This window comes from Schistocerca americana, chromosome 2, assembly GCF_021461395.2.
Source record: "Schistocerca americana isolate TAMUIC-IGC-003095 chromosome 2, iqSchAmer2.1, whole genome shotgun sequence".
Classification (NCBI taxonomy): Eukaryota; Metazoa; Arthropoda; class Insecta; order Orthoptera; family Acrididae; genus Schistocerca; species Schistocerca americana.
Window position 1 is genome coordinate 180,728,581 of NC_060120.1, and position 17,192 is coordinate 180,745,772.

The 17,192-nt window shown below is 40.3% G+C and overlaps 1 protein-coding gene across 7 annotated transcripts in view; it reads left to right on the plus strand.

Annotated features, from left to right (window-relative positions):
• The window catches only part of LOC124596602 (protein bric-a-brac 2-like), a 528,908-nt gene that overhangs the window by 262,603 nt on the left and 249,113 nt on the right, over positions 1 to 17,192 (plus strand). The window lies entirely within an intron of this gene.

Consider the following 17,192-nt stretch of genomic DNA (forward strand, 5'->3'; position numbering starts at 1 on the left):
ACCGAAATACCCTTCCTAGTCAGATGAATAGTTCGTAGGTGCAAAATAGGATACATTTGTAGGGTATTATGATGTTGCTATATGAGGGGGGCATTAGCTTTTGAATAATTATCTCTGTATTTAAAAGCAAAGGAGATGTCTGGCATGTTGATTAGATTTTGTTTTGTACTTGTGAGTTTATTTTTAAAATGAATGGTGTTTTTTTTATATATGACAATTATTTACCATCTAAATAATACCAAGGGAAAGTAGTTAGTCTTTGATTGTAGTTGGAACAATTGTTTGTTGACAGAAATTGGATGAAATAGAAAAAAAGTTTCATATCTTTGGAATCAATGTGCAGATTATAAAGAGAAAGTCTGTAGACGGGAACTAATGAACATTCAACTTCGTAGAATATCATCATGAATGGAACGTACACTCATATGAACCATCCTATCAAGCAAGATTTGATAAATTTTAGTTTTTTTAACTTTTAATGGCAAAATTAATTATCAATGTAGATAACTATGAGCTCTTGACTTTTCTGCATTGTGGTGCCTTACACACCTCAACAATACAGATAACTGGACTGTAGGTGCCACCATCACTGAGTGCTGAGAGGTCTCACTAACATATGCTTCCTGAAGTGGGACAACAACCTTTTCAACACTTTCAGAGGCAACAGATCTGGCCTCATAATAGTAGCCAACATAGCCTTCCTATTTTGGTACAGTGAATATCTGAAAGCAAGGAGAAGCTACAGCCGTTATCTGATGTCTCAGATTTTCTTGGTGTACTTTATTAATGATGAACATCTTGGGTCTAGTGTAGCAGGGGATACAACCCGTCGGCTTTGAACAATGATGTCACAAGTCGCCAGAGAGCATGTATTACAAAGATGAAAGAGCTGAGGAGAATGTTGAGAAACAAAGGAATGCGAGAGAGATAAACTTTATTTCACATATGTAAGGGCCAGTAGTATTTTCACGTTAACGATATCACATGTTTGTATCTTAGTATTTCTCTGCAAAATACAATGGAAAGAAATGAATGAAATTACTAGCAAAGAATACATCACGTTACATGTATGTCAGTTGTATCTCGAAAGTCTTTCGAACTGTATTGCTTAAGTGCAGTACGGGATACAAGTTCAGCGTAGTCGATTTCTTAGTTTCAACTATCATTGCTGTCCTGTTGTTCACTTGAACTATGTATCCCCTGCTTCACTAAACCGCAAATGAAACCCGATACAAATTAAAAGCTCATTCGAAGTGTGTTGCTTAAGTACAGTCCGGAATACGAGTTTGTCGTAAGGCGATTTCTTCGTTTTCACTAGCATTACTGTCCTGTTCTTCACCTGAATGATGTATCCTCCGCTTCAGTAAACCCTAAGTGGAACACGGGATACAAATTGTAGATGTGCTGTTTATTTCGTCTCCGCTATTACTAACATAAAGTAGTATCAGTTTATTCTATCTCGTGAGATTTTTTTTTTTAAAGCCAAAAAACACTTATCAGCTACTGAAGCATCTGTATCTTAGGATCAGTTTATTCTATCTCGTGAGATTTTTTTTTAAAAAGCCAAAAAACACTTATCAGCTACTGAAGCATCTGTATCTTCTAATGGGTGCGGGAGTTCCGACTCACACCCACCCACCTCCCCAGGAGTCGGAACTCCCGCACCCATTAGAAGATACAGATGCTTCAGTAGCTGATAAGTGTTTTTTGGCTTTTTAAAAAAAAATCTCACGAGATAGAATAAACTGATCCTAAGATACAGATGCTTCAGTAGCTGATAAGTGTTTTTTGGCTTTTTTTTAAAAAAAAATCTCACAAGATAGAATAAACTGATCCTACTTACGAATAGGTGGAAATACATGTACGTTACATTTGCAACCTGTTTCATTTTATATGTTTTGATTGTTTATTTAACCTTTGTGTTTCACTTGTCTTTTGCTGTTATGTTTTAGTTTAGTTTTTTTATTGATTGCTTAATAAAGTAGGATCAGTTTATTCTATCTCGTGAGATTTTTTTTTTAAAAAGCCAAAAAACACTCATCAGCTACTGAAGCATCTGTATCTAATATCAAGTGATCGCTTTTAGATTCACATTCAATTATTTTAATGATAGCGCTTATTAGAACACATAACTGCTTTATTATCTATGCCTCGAAGAGAAGACATTACTATCTATGACTAAGGAATGACGTCATTGTTCAAAGCCGACGGGTTGTATCCCCTGCTACACTAGACCCAACATCTTGGTATGCAGCTGAGTAGTTGTTTCTCTTTTGTTGTAGTGGTTGTTGTTGTGGTTTTCAGTCTGAAAATTGGATTGATGAGGCTTTTCTTGTTAGTTTGTCCTGTGCAAGCATCTTCATCTCTTTATAACTGCCACAACCTACATCCATTTGAACCTGCTTACTGTATTTGAGTCTTGGTGTCTCTCTACATTGTTTACCCCCACACCTTCTTCATGAAAAAAATTACAATTCCTTTAAGATTCAGTATGTATTCTATCAGCCGATCCCTTCTTTCAGTCAAATTGTGCCGTAAGTTTCTTTTTTCTCCAATTCAGTTTAGTGTTTCCTCATTTGTTATTTTATCTACCCCTCTAATCTTTGAGCATTCTTCTATAGCAACACTTTTCAAAACTTTCTTTGTTCTTCTTGTCTGAATTGCCAATCATCCATGTTTCACTTCCATACAGTGATACAATCCAGACAAATACCTTCATAAAAGGTTTCCTAACACCTAATTTTATGCACATTATTACAACAAACAACCCAGCCATCTTCTTCAGCTGTAACCTGGACTCACCCAGACAGTGAAAAATTGTTGGTTCCACGCAGCTATTTATAGCCGAGTTTGACTCCCAGTTCCCAGTACACCCTTTGTTGCTCTTTCATTTTTCAGAGCCCATACTTGTATTCTCTGAAACCCATAATTTTTCATCATTTCATAGCTTTGTAAATTTTAAGATGACCTAGGTCTCCGAAAGCTGTGTGTGTACCACATTCCGTGCAAATCTATGTCTTATGCGGGGCAAACGTTTAGAACAGTCAAGGAGAGATACAAGGAACATCAATGACACACATAACTAAAACTACCCATCAAATTAACTGCCTCCTGGATGCAGCCAACTGCAGGCGGTGGCTTATGTGAATACTAATGATGTGTCTCACTATGGATCGGAAGAGATTCTGTTGGATGCAGCCAACTGCAGGTGGTGGCTTATGTGAATACTAATGATGTGTCTCACTATGGATCGGAAGAGATGCTGTTTGATTTCAGGTCGTTATCTGAAGTGGTAATGACTGGTCAGTCTTGATTGTAAGATGAATATGCAGAGCTCACCTTCTGTAGCATTTTGGCAGTACTGATTTGCAGACCTTTTGGTGCAGAGCCAAGAGGAGGGTCGGAATCAGAGTGACTGTGTGGGCTGCAGATTCCTAAATCTGCACCATAGGGTGGAGGGGTGTCAGATTCCACTTAACAGATCAAGAGGCCATTACACACAGTAGTTTATAAGTATAGAGGGAAACATTCCACGCGGGAAAAATATATTTAAAAACAAAGATGATGTGACTTACCATACAAAAGCGCTGGCAGGTTGATAGAAACACAAACAGACACATACATACACACAAAATTCAAGCTTTCGCAACAAACTGTTGCCTCATCAGGAAAGAGGGAAGGAGAGGGAAAGATGAAAGGAAGTGGGTTTTAAGGGAGAGGGTAAGGAGTCATTCCAATCCCGGGAGCGGAAAGACTTACCTTAGGGGGAAAAAAGGACGGGTATACACTCGCACACACACACATATCCATCCACACATATACAGACACAAGCAGACATATTTAAAGACAAAGAGTTTGGGCAGAGATGTCAGTCGAGGCGGAAGTGCAGAGGCAAAGATGATGTTGAATGACAGGTGAGGTATGAGTGGCGGCAACTTGAAATTAGCGGAGATTGAGGCCTGGTGGGTAATGGGAAGAGAGGATATATTGAAGAGCATGTTCCCATCTCCGGAGTTCGGATGCGTTGGTGTTGGTGGGAAGTATCCAGATAACCCGGACGGTGTAACACTGTGCCAAGATGTGCTGGCCATGCACCAAGGCATGTTTAGCCACAGGGTGATCCTCATTACCAACAAACACTGCCTGCCTGTGTCCATTCATGCGAATGGACAGTTTGTTGCTGGTCATTCCCACATAGAATGCATCACAGTGTAGGCAGGTCAGTTGGTAAATCACGTGGGTGCTTTCACATGTGGCTCTGCCTTTGATCGTGTGCACCTTCTGGGTTACAGGACTGGAGTAGGTGGTGGTGGGAGGGTGCATGGGACAGGTTTTACACCGGGGGCGGTTACAAGGATAGGAGCCAGAGGGTAGGGAAGGTGGTTTCGGGATTTCATAGGGATGAACTAACAGGTTACGAAGGTTAGGTGGACGGCGGAAAGACACTCTTGGTGGAGTGGGGAGGATTTCATGAACGATGGATCTCATTTCAGGGCAGGATTTGAGGAAGTCGTATCCCTGCTGGAGAGCCACATTCAGAGTCTGGTCCAGTCCCGGAAAGTATCCTGTCACAAGTGGGGCACTTTTGTGGTTCTTCTGTGGGGGATTCTGGGTTTGAGGGGATGAGGAAGTGGCTCTGGTTATTTGCTTCTGTACCAGGTCGGGTGCGTAGTTGCGGGATGCGAAAGCTGTTGTCAGGTTGTTGGTGTAATGGTTCAGGGATCCCGGACTGGAGCAGATTCGTTTGCCATGAAGACCTCGGCTGTAGGGAAGGGACCGTTTGATGTGGAATGGGTGGCAGCTGTGATAATGGAGGTACTGTTGCTTGTTGGAGGGTTTGATGTGGACGGACGTGTGAAGCTGGCCATTGGACAGGTGGAGGTCAACGTCAAGGAAAGTGGCATGGGATTTGGAGTAGGACCAGGTGAATCTGATGGAACCAAAGGAGTTGAGGTTGGAGAGGAAATTCTGGAGTTCTTCTTCACTGTGAGTCCAGATCATGAAGATGTCATCAATAAATCTGTACCAAACTTTGGGTTGGTAGGCCTGGGTAACCAAGAAGGCTTCCTCTAAGCGACCCATGAATAGGTTGGCGTACGAGGGGGCCATCCTGGTACCCATGGCTGTTCCCTTTAGTTGTTGGTATGTCTGGCCTTCAAAAGTGAAGAAGTTGTGGGTCAGGATGAAGCTGGCTAAGGTGATGAGGAAAAAGGTTTTAGGTGGGGTGGCAGGTGATCGGCGTGAAAGGAAATGCTCCATCGCAGCGAGGCCCTGGACGTGCGGAATATTTGTGTATAAGGAAGTGGCATCAATGGTTACAAGGATGGTTTCGGGGGGTAACAGATTGAGTAAGGATTCCAGGCATTCGAGAAAGTGGTTGGTGTCTTTGATGAAGGATGGGAGACTGCATGTAATGGGTTGAAGGTGTTGATCTACGTAGGCAGAAATACGTTCTGTGGGGGCTTGGTAACCAGCTACAATGGGGCGGCTGGGATGATTGGGTTTGTGGAGTTTAGGAAGAAGGTAGAAGGTAGGGGTGCGGGGCGTCGGTGGGGTCAGGAGGTTGATGGAGTCATGTGAAAGGTTTTGCAGGGGGCCTAAGGTTCTGAGGATTCCTTGAAGCTCCGCCTGGACATCGGGAATGGGGTTACCTTGCCAAACTTTGTATGTGGTGTTGTCTGAAAGCTGACGCAGTCCCTCAGCCACATACTCCCGACGATCAAGTACCACGGTCGTGGAACCCTTGTCCGCCGGAAAATGACGATGGATCGGTCAGCCTTCAGATCACGGATAGCCTGGGCTTCAGCAGTGGTGATGTTGGGAGTAGGATTAAGGTTTTTTAAGAAGGATTGAGATGCAAGGCTGGAAGTCAGAAATTCCTCGAAGGTTTGGAGAGGGCGATTTTGAGGAAGAGGAGGTGGGTCCCGCTGCGACGGAGGACGGAACTGTTCCAGGCAGAGTTCAATTTGTATGGTGTCTTGGGGAGTTGGATCATTAGGAGTAGGATTAGGATCATTTTTCTTCGTGGCAAAGTGATATTTCCAGCAGAGAGTACGAGTGTCGGACAGTAAATCTTTGACGAGGGCTGTTTGGTTGAATCTGGGAGTGGGGCTGAAGGTGAGGCCTTTGGATAGGACAGAGGTTTCGGATTGGGAGAGAGGTTTCGAGGAAAGGTTAACTACTGAATTAGGGTGTTGTGGTTCCAGATTGTGTTGATTGGAATTTTGAGGTTTTGGAGGGAGTGGAGCTGGAAGTGGGAGATTGAGTAGATGGGAGAGACTGGGTTTGTGTGCAATGAGAGGATGTTGAGGTTTGCTGGAAAGGTTGTGAAGGGTGAGTGAGTTGCCTTTCCGGAGGTGGGAAACCAGGAGATTGGATAGTTTTTTGAGGTGGAGGGTGGCATGCTGTTCTAATTTACGGTTGGCCTGTAGGAGGATGCTCTGAACAGCCGGTGTGGATGTGGGAGAGGAAAGATTAAGGACTTTTATTAAGGATAAGAGTTGATGGGTGTGTTCATTGGCTGAGTTGATGTGTAGGTGAAGGATTAGGTGGGTGAGGGCAATGGATTGTTCAGTTTGGAACTGGTATAGGGACTGATGGAAAGAAGGGTTGCAGCCAGAGATGGGAACTTTAAGTGTGAGGCCTTTGGGGGTAATGCCAAATGTCAGACAAGCCTGAGAAAATAGAATATGGGAGCGTAATATGGCTAGGGCGAAGGCATGTTTGCGGAGGGAATGTAAATAAAACTTAATGGGGTTGTTGTGGGGGTGTTGTGAGGGTGACATGGTATTAGAAGGTGGAAAGTGTAACATGAGGAAATGAAAATGAAAATAAAAATATATGGGGAGGGATAAAGGTGGACTGGAAAGTAACTGGAGATCTGGTGTGAAAAAAGGCGAAAAGGTGTTGGTTACAGCTGGTCCCTTCCCTACAGCCTAGGTCTTCATGGCAAACGAATCTGCTCCAGTCCGGAATCCCTGAACCATTACACCAACAACCTGACAACAGCTTTCGCATCCCGCAACTACGCTCCCGACCTGGTACAGAAGCAAATAACCAGAGCCACTTCCTCATCCCCTCAAACCCAGAATCCCCCACAGAAGAACCACAAAAGTGCCCCACTTGTGACAGGATACTTTCCGGGACTGGACCAGACTCTGAATGTGGCTCTCCAGCAGGGATACGACTTCCTCAAATCCTGCCCTGAAATGAGATCCATCGTTCATGAAATCCTCCCCACTCCACCAAGAGTGTCTTTCCGCTGTCCACCTAACCTTCGTAACCTGTTAGTTCATCCCTATGAAATCCCGAAACCACCTTCCCTACCCTCTGGCTCCTATCCTTGTAACCGCCCCCGGTGTAAAACCTGTCCCATGCACCCTCCCACCACCACCTACTCCAGTCCTGTAACCCGGAAGGTGTACACGATCAAAGGCAGAGCCACATGTGAAAGCACCCACGTGATTTACCAACTGACCTGCCTACACTGTGATGCATTCTATGTGGGAATGATCAGCAACAAACTGTCCATTCGCATGAATGGACACAGGCAGACAGTGTTTGTTGGTAATGAGGATCACGCTGTGGCTAAACATGCCTTGGTGCACGGCCAGCACATCTTGGCACAGTGTTACACCGTCCGGGTTATCTGGATACTTCCCACCAACACCAACGCATCCGAACTCCGGAGATGGGAACATGCTCTTCAATATATCCTCTCTTCCCGTTACCCACCAGGCCTCAATCTCCGCTAATTTCAAGTTGCCGCCACTCATACCTCACCTGTCATTCAACATCATCTTTGCCTCTGAACTTCCGCCTCGACTGACATCTCTGCCCAAACTCTTTGTCTTTAAATATGTCTGCTTGTGTCTGTATATGTGTGGATGGATATGTGTGTGTGTGCGAGTGTATACCCGTCCTTTTTTCCCCCTAAGGTAAGTCTTTCCGCTCCCGGGATTGGAATGACTCCTTACGCTCTCCCTTAAAACCCACTTCCTTTCATCTTTCCCTCTCCTTCCCTCTTTCCTGATGAGGCAACAGTTTGTTGCGAAAGCTTGAATTTTGTGTGTATGTATGTGTCTGTTTGTGTTTCTATCGACCTGCCAGCACTTTCGTATGGTAAGTCACATCATCTTTGTTTTTAAATATATATATATATATATATATCTGCTTGTGTTTGTGTATGTGCGGATGGATATGTGTGTGTGTGTGTGTGTGTGCGAGTGTATACCTGTCCTTTTTTCCCCCTAAGGTAAGTCTTTCCGCTCCCGGGATTGGAATGACTCCTTACCCTCTCCCTTAAAACCCACATCCTTTTGTCTTTCCCTCTCCTTCCCTCTTTCCTGATGAGGCAACAGTTCATTGCGAAAGCTTGAATTTCATGTGTATGTTTGTGTGTCTATCGACCTGCCAGCACTTTCGTTCAGTAAGTCACATCAACAACCAGTCATGGGTTGCAAGAATGTTCTTTATTAACTTGAGAACAACGTGTTTCACCTGGATAGGGCATCACAACATTGTGTTAAAAGATCAGAAATTTTCTGCCAAAAAGCAAGAAGGAATGATACCACATCAGTCATACTTAAAGGCAGCCTCATGGAGACAATGACAGGCATAGCAGTGCAGACCAAGACCTCACCTGCAAGCTGTAAACAGCCGTACACTACAACAGCCCCAGAGACCCGTCCGTGTTCACATAGTGCATACTTTATTCAGGTTGCCAAGTATAGTTTCTTCTCATACTAGCTTACAGGGAATGTGTACTTCAGTCTCACTGCAAGATAATGACAATATTATGTAAAAGATAGTTGCTACTCACCATATAGTAGAGATGCTGAGTCGCAGATAGGCACAACAAAAAGACTGTCAGCAAGTAAGCTTCCAGCCAAAAGGTCTTCATTGAAAATAGACAAAACACACACACACACACACACACACACACACACACACACACACACATGGACACAGTCTCCAGCTGCCTTGGGCCAGACTCTGGCTTCAGGGTGTGCGTGTATGTGTTTTGTCTATTTCCGATAAAGGCCTTTTTGGCCAAAAGCTTATTTGTTGTCAGTCTTTTTGTTGTGTCTATCTGTGACTCAGCATCTCCACTATATAGTAAGTAGCAGCGATCCTTTCCATAATTTTGTCATTATTCCATCCTGCATTTTTCATTGTTTCACTACAATATAATCCACTTCTAGCAGCAATAAACACTCCACCACCAACTGTGTTTAATCTACCCTTTCTAAAAACCATAAGGTCATTTGTAAAAATTTCGACTAAACTTATCTCCAGCTTGTTAGACAGCTACACTACCTATAATGATTCAAGCTTCAACACTTTCTATTAGCGCTCAGAGGTCTGGTTCAAAAAGCCTACAACAATTTATAAGTATAATACTGATGGTTTCTAGGACTATCCTCATCACGTGTTTAACCTGCACCTGCTTTAGACTGAAGCCCTTTTTGTACTTTCCCGAGACCCTCCAAATCAGAAAGCCACACAGTACACTCTACACAGCTGCCACTACTAGTATAGCCACCTGCAGCCAACTGTGTCTGTATATGTGTGGATGGATATGTGTGTGTGTGCGCGAGTGTATACCCATCCTTTTTTCCCCCTAAGGTAAGTCTTTCCGCTCCCGGGATTGGAATGACTCCTTACCCTCTCCCTTAAAACCCACTTCCTTTCATCTTTCCCTCTCCTTCCCTCTTTCCTGATGAAGCAACCGTTGGTTGCGAAAGCTAGAATTTTGTGTGTGTATGTTTGTGTTTGTTTGTGTGTCTATCGACCTGCTAGCGCTTTTGTTTGGTAAGTCACATCATCTTTGTTTTTAAATATGTTTTTCCCGCGTGGAATGTTTCCCTATATATATAACAGGTTGCTGTACACTACGCCATGTGTCTCGCCTGTGTCTCAGAATATCCATTTTAATTTTTCCTCTGGTGTTGTGTTCATGTATATCTCCAGTTATATGAAATTCTTTGATATTTGTTGTATTGTACAGTGATGAGACATATATTTACAGATTTACAATTCTAAGTATATTGAGTCCTCTAAACAGAGATCAGCAGTGATCTGTTGGTCCAGCCCTACACATTTCTCGTACGACATTTTTATGTATCTTCAATGTATCAGCTATATGTGTGGAGTGGCCTCATACTAGCAGCCCGTTAGAAATGTGAGACTGGAGCAGTTCAAAATATATCAATCTTAAATAGTTAGGAGTAATCAAATCTCTCAGTTTCACATTAGATATGTTATTCTTGATGTTCTTTTGCAGAAGTGACTGATGGTTCTCCACAGATCAATGTGGAGTCAGTATGGAATCCTAAAAGTTTAATTGATCTAGTTTCTATATCATTAGATAGTCCTAACAGAAGACTCTGGGTCGTGTCAGTATTACACAGCAGTTTGTTAGAGGAGAACCATTTTACTGCACAATTTAGTGATTCCAGTGACATTTGTTGTAATGCTGATGCGTCTTGGTGCTTTGCAATAATTGTTGTGTTTTCTGCATAGCAGACCACAGATTGAGGAAGATGATGTGGCAAATCATTGATGGCAATTATAAAAAAGAATCGCCCAAGCACTGATCCCTGTGGTACCCCTTTGTTTACCGTTTACATTAGAGAATGTCTATTTCTCACCAAAATTTATTGTTTTCTGCAATATCAAGAGCTGCTGAGGTGGTATTTCTTCCTCGTTTGTAACCAAACCATTTGTTTGAAAGGAGATTATTTTCTTCAAGTAGAATTAGTTCTTTTTGCAGGTGACAGTACTATTGTAATCAATCCAAGCATTCATACAGAAAAAGAAGAAATATTAAAGTTTTTAAAAGTGTCCTTGACTGGAAAAAGCACATTTTGGAGCTCCTAATGACCTAGTTCAGCCACATATGCACTTAGAATTATTGCAAATCTTGGGGAGATACGAATCAGTAACTTAATGTATTTTGCATATTCACATATAATAATGTTAATAATATCAAATGGTTACTGTTATTTCATAACTCATCTATGACAATGAAAGTCTTCATTGTGCAAAAACATGCTGTAAAAATAATATGTGGTGCTCAGCCACTATCATCTTGTAGACATCTGTTTAAAGAGTTGGGCATTCTGACTACTGCTTCACAGTACATTATTTCCCTCATGAAGTTTGTTGTAAATCAACTGCAGTACAAATGGAACAGTGATGTAAATAATTACAGTACCAGAAGAAAAAAATGGTATTAATCACTCGACATTAAGGTTGCCTTTTCACAAAAAGGGATGCACAGTGCTCCAGTGAAGTCTTTGATCACTTATGCCAGAACTTAAAATGTCTGACACATAGCAAATTAAAATGTGGAAACAAACTGAAAAAGTTTTTCATTGACAACTCCTCCTATTCTGTAAAAGAATTTCAATTGTTAGGGAGCTGACTGTGCGTGAGTGGACTGTTTTTACCAGACGGCTCTCATCTGCATGATTTTTTTTTAATCAAAAAAACTTATAAATGTGTAACATGTAACCATATTTACAAATTAATTTGTGATATAAATGTAAAATGACTTGTTTCACATCATAACAATGTATCATGCAAAATGGTCCATGGAATATCAAACTGAATAACTAACAAACTGAAGTGTAAATTATATGTACGTTGAAGGTGGAGGGGGGAGAAAGGAAAGGAAATGGAAGGGATTATTGATGTCACCTGCATCAGGACATTACGAGGAATCAGCGGCAGCCAACGAAAGTATGTGCTGGACCAGGATTTGAACCTGGGATCTCCTGCAGGTGATCCCAGGTTCGAATCGCTGTCTGGCACTCATTTTCATTCATCGCTGCTAATTTTGTGTAACATCCCGACGCAGCTGACATCAATAATCCTTTCCCTTCCCTTTCCTTCCCTTCCTTTCCCTTCCCTTCCCTTTCCTTTCTGGCTGTCATAATACTTGACCCTTTAATAACAAATAATCTAGAGCCAATAGGGAGAACCATAATTGATAAGGTGATGTGCGACCACAAGATGGTTGTAGCAAGACAGAATACCATTATATCCAAATCTACCAAAAATAAACACAAAACATGTCTATTTTTTAAAAAAGTAGATAAAAGTTCACTGATACCTAACTAAGAGACAGTCTCCATGCAAAAGTAACTATTTAAGCACAGACCAGATGTGGCTTAAATTCAAAGAGTGATACCAGTGGCAGTTGAGAGATTTATACCAAATAAAGTAATAAGAGATGGAACATATCCTACACAGTACAGAAATAGCTCAAGACACTGCTGCAGAAGCAATGAAAAAAGCAGGACAGGTTTTAAAAAACACAAAATCTGCAACCTTGATGATGGTTTATAGAAGCCCCAAAATTTAATGCGGACTTCAATGTGAGATGCTTTTATTGTTTCCATGACAAAACTCTGTCTTGGAATATGGCAGAAAATTCAAGTCTGGATGTACGTAAAGTACATCGAGTGCTCTCTTAGATTTTTGCAGATGGTGTTGTGTGTTACTGTCTAGTAAAGTAATCAGTAGATCAAAACAAAATCCAAAATGATACAAGCAAGATAACTGTGTAGAGCAAAAAGTGGCAATTGACTCTAAACAATAAAAGGAATCCATTAAATTTAAGGTTGAATAACTTAACTGTTTTTGTTCTACTGATTTTTGTTTATTTCTAACAAGGGAACCTCCCCATCGCACCCCCCTCAGATTTAGTTATAAGTTGGCACAGTGGATAGGCCTTGAAAAACTGAAAACAGATCAATTGAGAAAACAGGAAGAAGTTGTGTGGAACTGTGAAAAAATAAGCAAAATATACAAACTGAGTAGTTCATAGGAAGATAGGCAACGTCAAGGACACCGGGAACGCAGGAGCGCCGTGGTCTCGTGGTAACGTGAGCAGCTGCGGAACGAAAGGTCCTTGGTTCAAATCTTCCATCGAGTAAAAAGTTTAATTTTTTATTTTCAGTTTATGTGACAAACTCTTATGTTTTCATCACTTTTTTGGGAGTGATTATCACATCCACAAGAAAACCTAAATCGGGCAAGGTAGAAGAATCTTTTTACCCCTTCGCCAAGTGTACAAGTTAGGTGGGTCGACAACATATTCCTGTCATGTGACGCACATGCCGTCACCAGTGTCGTATAGAATATATCAGATGTGTTTTCCTTTGGAGGAATCGGTTGACCTATGACCTTGCGATCAAATGTTTTCGGTTCCCATTGGAGAGGCACGTCCTTTCGTCTACTAATCGCACGGTTTTGCGATGCGGTCGCAAAACACAGACACTAAACTTATTACAGTGAACAAAGACGTCAATGAACGAACGGACAGATAATAACTATGCAAAAATAAAGAAAATAAAATTGTCACTCGAGGGAAGACTTGAACCAAGGACCTCTCGTTCAGCAGCTGCTCACGCTACCACGGGACCACGACGCTCCTGAGCTCACTTTGTCCATGATGTTGTGTATGCGAACCGTGGACTACTCAGTTTGTATATTTTGCTTATTTTTTCACAGTTCCACACAACTTCTTCCTGTTTTCTCAATTGATCTGTTTTCAATTTATCAAGGCCTATCCACTGTGCCAACTTATAATTAAATCTGAGGGGGGTGCGATGGGGAGGTTCCCTTGTAAGTAGTTTTCAGCTTATTGGCCAAGTTTCATAAAACAACTGACTAACATCCCCAAGGAACACCAGTTCTGAGCCAGTCGAACGTTATAAATAGAGATACTCTCCATTCACACAAAATGTTGTGACTGAAGTTGTTTTTAACGTTGTAAATTACATTTTATCAATGGACAATATTAAACACAATAAATAATGAAAATACAGAGTATTAATTATAGGTTAGGTTAGTGTGTGGTGCAAAAAGTGGCAATTGACTCTAAACAATAAAATGCATCCATTAAATTTAAGGTTGAATAACAACTTAACTGTTTTTGTTCCACTGATTTTTGTTTATATATAAGTAGTTTTCAGCCTATTGGGCAAAGTTCAGAAAACAACTGACTAGTATCCACAAGAAACACCAGTTCTTAGCCAACCGAACATTACTAACAAAGATACATTCCACTTACATGGAATGTTGTGCACAAAACTTGTTTTTAACATTGTAAATTACATTTTATACAATGGACAATATAAACATAATAAATAATTAAAATACACAATATTAAAGTATTATAGGACATATGGCAATAGTACTGTAGTTTGTGAGGTTGTGACATTGATTGAGAACTGTCTAACTGAGAACTAGTCACTTATGTTGTGCAACAAACATGTTTTACATTGTAAAATAAAGCTTATGCAATAGACAGTTTGTGAATTGTGTTTTATTCATATCATGACATACATTTGCAATCCATTTGGTTTGCATACAGGAGACATGTCAAAAATTTATAAAACAATTACAGTGATTTTTACATTAATAAGTAATAGCACTATAATAAATAACAACACTATAAGGATAACACATTGTACCCAGCTCAAATTTCCAGTTTGTCCTGCGTGAATTCATCCACTGAGTAATAACACTTCAGTGTCAGTACCTCATATAGCTTTCTTTTAAGTGAACCTAAATTCATCTGCATCAACTTGTTCCTTTTTAATTTATTACAAATTTTCATTCCCATGTATTGAGGTCCCTGGGCATACAGTCTGAGGCAGGCGGTGGGTGAGGAGCATAAAATTTTCTTTGTTTCTGGTAACATGTGAATGAACAAAATGGTTTCCCTCAAATAATTCATGTCTGGTGTACAAAAATATAATAATCTCATATAAGGATGGCAGAGTTAATATTTTAAGTTTTCTAAATAATGGTCAACATGGTTCTTTGTGATTTGCAGTGCACATATTTCATATGATTTTTTTCTGTATTTTTAGTATTCGCACTATGTTTGTTGGGTTACCCCAAAAAACGATACCATACCTAATAATGGATTCGAAGTAGCTTGTATATGCTACTTTTCTTGTGTCCATGGCAGTTGCAGTTGACAGTATTTGCATTGCAAATGCAAAACTGCTCAGTTTGTTTGCCAGATATTCAATGTGTGCCTGCCAGCTCAAATTTTTATCTACATTTAAACCTAAGAATTTGACAACCTTGGTTGTTGTGTACAATCTTAATCTGCTCACATTTTGACTGTTTGGTTCTGAACTGCATCACTGAGTCTTAGATATGTTTAGATTCAACCCATTTAGCTGAAACCAAGTTTCTAAGGTACTGAGGGTACTGATCACAGATTTGGGAATTTTTTCTGAGACCTGATTTTCAACTAAGATAGAAGTATCATATGCGAACAGGACTGATAGGGAGCTGATATTTAATGGTAAGTCATTAACATAAAAGAGAAATAGGACTGGGCCTAGTATGGAGCCTTGTGGAACACACTGAGATTTTTTTTTTTTTTTTCCGGTCGGAAAAATAATATGTGCCATTTGAAGAAATGCTAACTCTATGCTTTCTGTTGGATAAGTAGGATTTAAGTCATTGTAGGGCATTGCCGCTAATGCCATACTTTTCAAGTTTGTTAACAAGCGATGCATGGTTTATGGAATCAAACGGCTTTGTGAGGTCGCAGAAAACTCCTGCCACTTTATTTCTCTTGTTGAATGATGTACTTATTTTCTCAATGAAACTCTTTACTGCATCAATGGTGTTTTTACCCTGCTGAAAACCAAATTGATTGTTTAGAATAACAGAATATTTCGCAGTGAAGTTTTGGATTTGTGCAACAGCAAGTTTTTCAAGTATTTTAGATAGGACTGGGAGAATCAAGATAGGACAATAATTTCCCATGATCTCTCTTGATCCCTTCTTGAAGAGTGGTTTGAGTTCAGCATATTTCAGGACCTCTGGTAAACAGCCCTCTTCAAAATATCATCCCATCCTGCAGATTTTTTGTTTCTTAATGTTAGAATAGCATTTTCTACATCCTCCACAGAAACTTTTGAGAATTTTGTAAAGTTTTCAGAGTTTTCACCTAGGACAAAGGGATTTACTTTCTGTGATAATCTGTTACATATACATCTATGAAACGAAGTACGTGGTTAAAAGGCACGATATTACAATACAACAAGTTGTATTGTTATAATACTGAAGCTTGAGAGGTAAGCAAGGTAAGGAATATGAAAATCTATTTTTATTTTTATTTTTTAATTTTGTGCAGCAGTTTGTGTCATTGTGCCAGTCTATGGGTTTGTAGGTGGTTGAATTATGTGAAGAAACTTAAAAGTGGGGATGTGCTCAGCTGTAATTGATCATTTAGAACCAGCTGGGGATTTGGAGCTAATTGTTTGCTTACCTCAAGTGATTTAGACAGGGATAGTTTTCTTCATTTTTGGCTATATCTAGCACTTGTGTGTGGACTTGGTATCTGTGCCCTTCCTTCAGTACTTTTGGCAAAGGTACAGAGTGACTTACGTGACCTCCAGCTGCAATCATATTCGATCAGCCTAGTTGTTATAGTTCTGCTTGTTTGACCTATATACAGAGTTGTTGCAATCATTGCAGGTGATTTTGTAAAAATCACCGTTGTTTAATAAATTTGTTTTGTCCTTGGTGCTGAATGAGATATGAGCTGTGGTGCCTCTTACATAAAACGAAGTTTTATAATTGCAGGATTCAAGAGTTTTCACTCATTTATCAAATATCTTTTCTAAATATGATATAGTACACTAGTGGGTTTTAGATATGACTATTGCTGCAGAGGGAGTATCCAATTAGGACAACATTTTTCTTCGTTGTTTTTTGTGTGGAATGTTATCAGTTAAGTCAGGGATATAGCCATTTTAGACACAATATGTTAAATGCTTTCTAATTCTGTTTGAGAATTCTGTTTTGACATTGGTATCGATATAAGAGGCTGTACCATAGGATGGAAGGCAGCATGTTTGTTCATCGCACAAACTGTAATTTAGAATGTAAAACACGTTTGTTGTACGACGTAGATAACTAGTACTTAGTTAGACAGTTCTCAACCAATGGCATGACCTCACAGTGTATAGCATTATAACCATATACCCTATAAGGCTGTAATGTTTTGTATTTTAATCATTTATTGTGTTTAATATTCTTCATTGTGAAATGTTAAAAACATGTTAAAACAACTTAAATGAAGTGTGCTCAGTTTGATAGTTTCTCATGCAATGTCATGACATCACAGACTTTGGAATTATAACCTTATA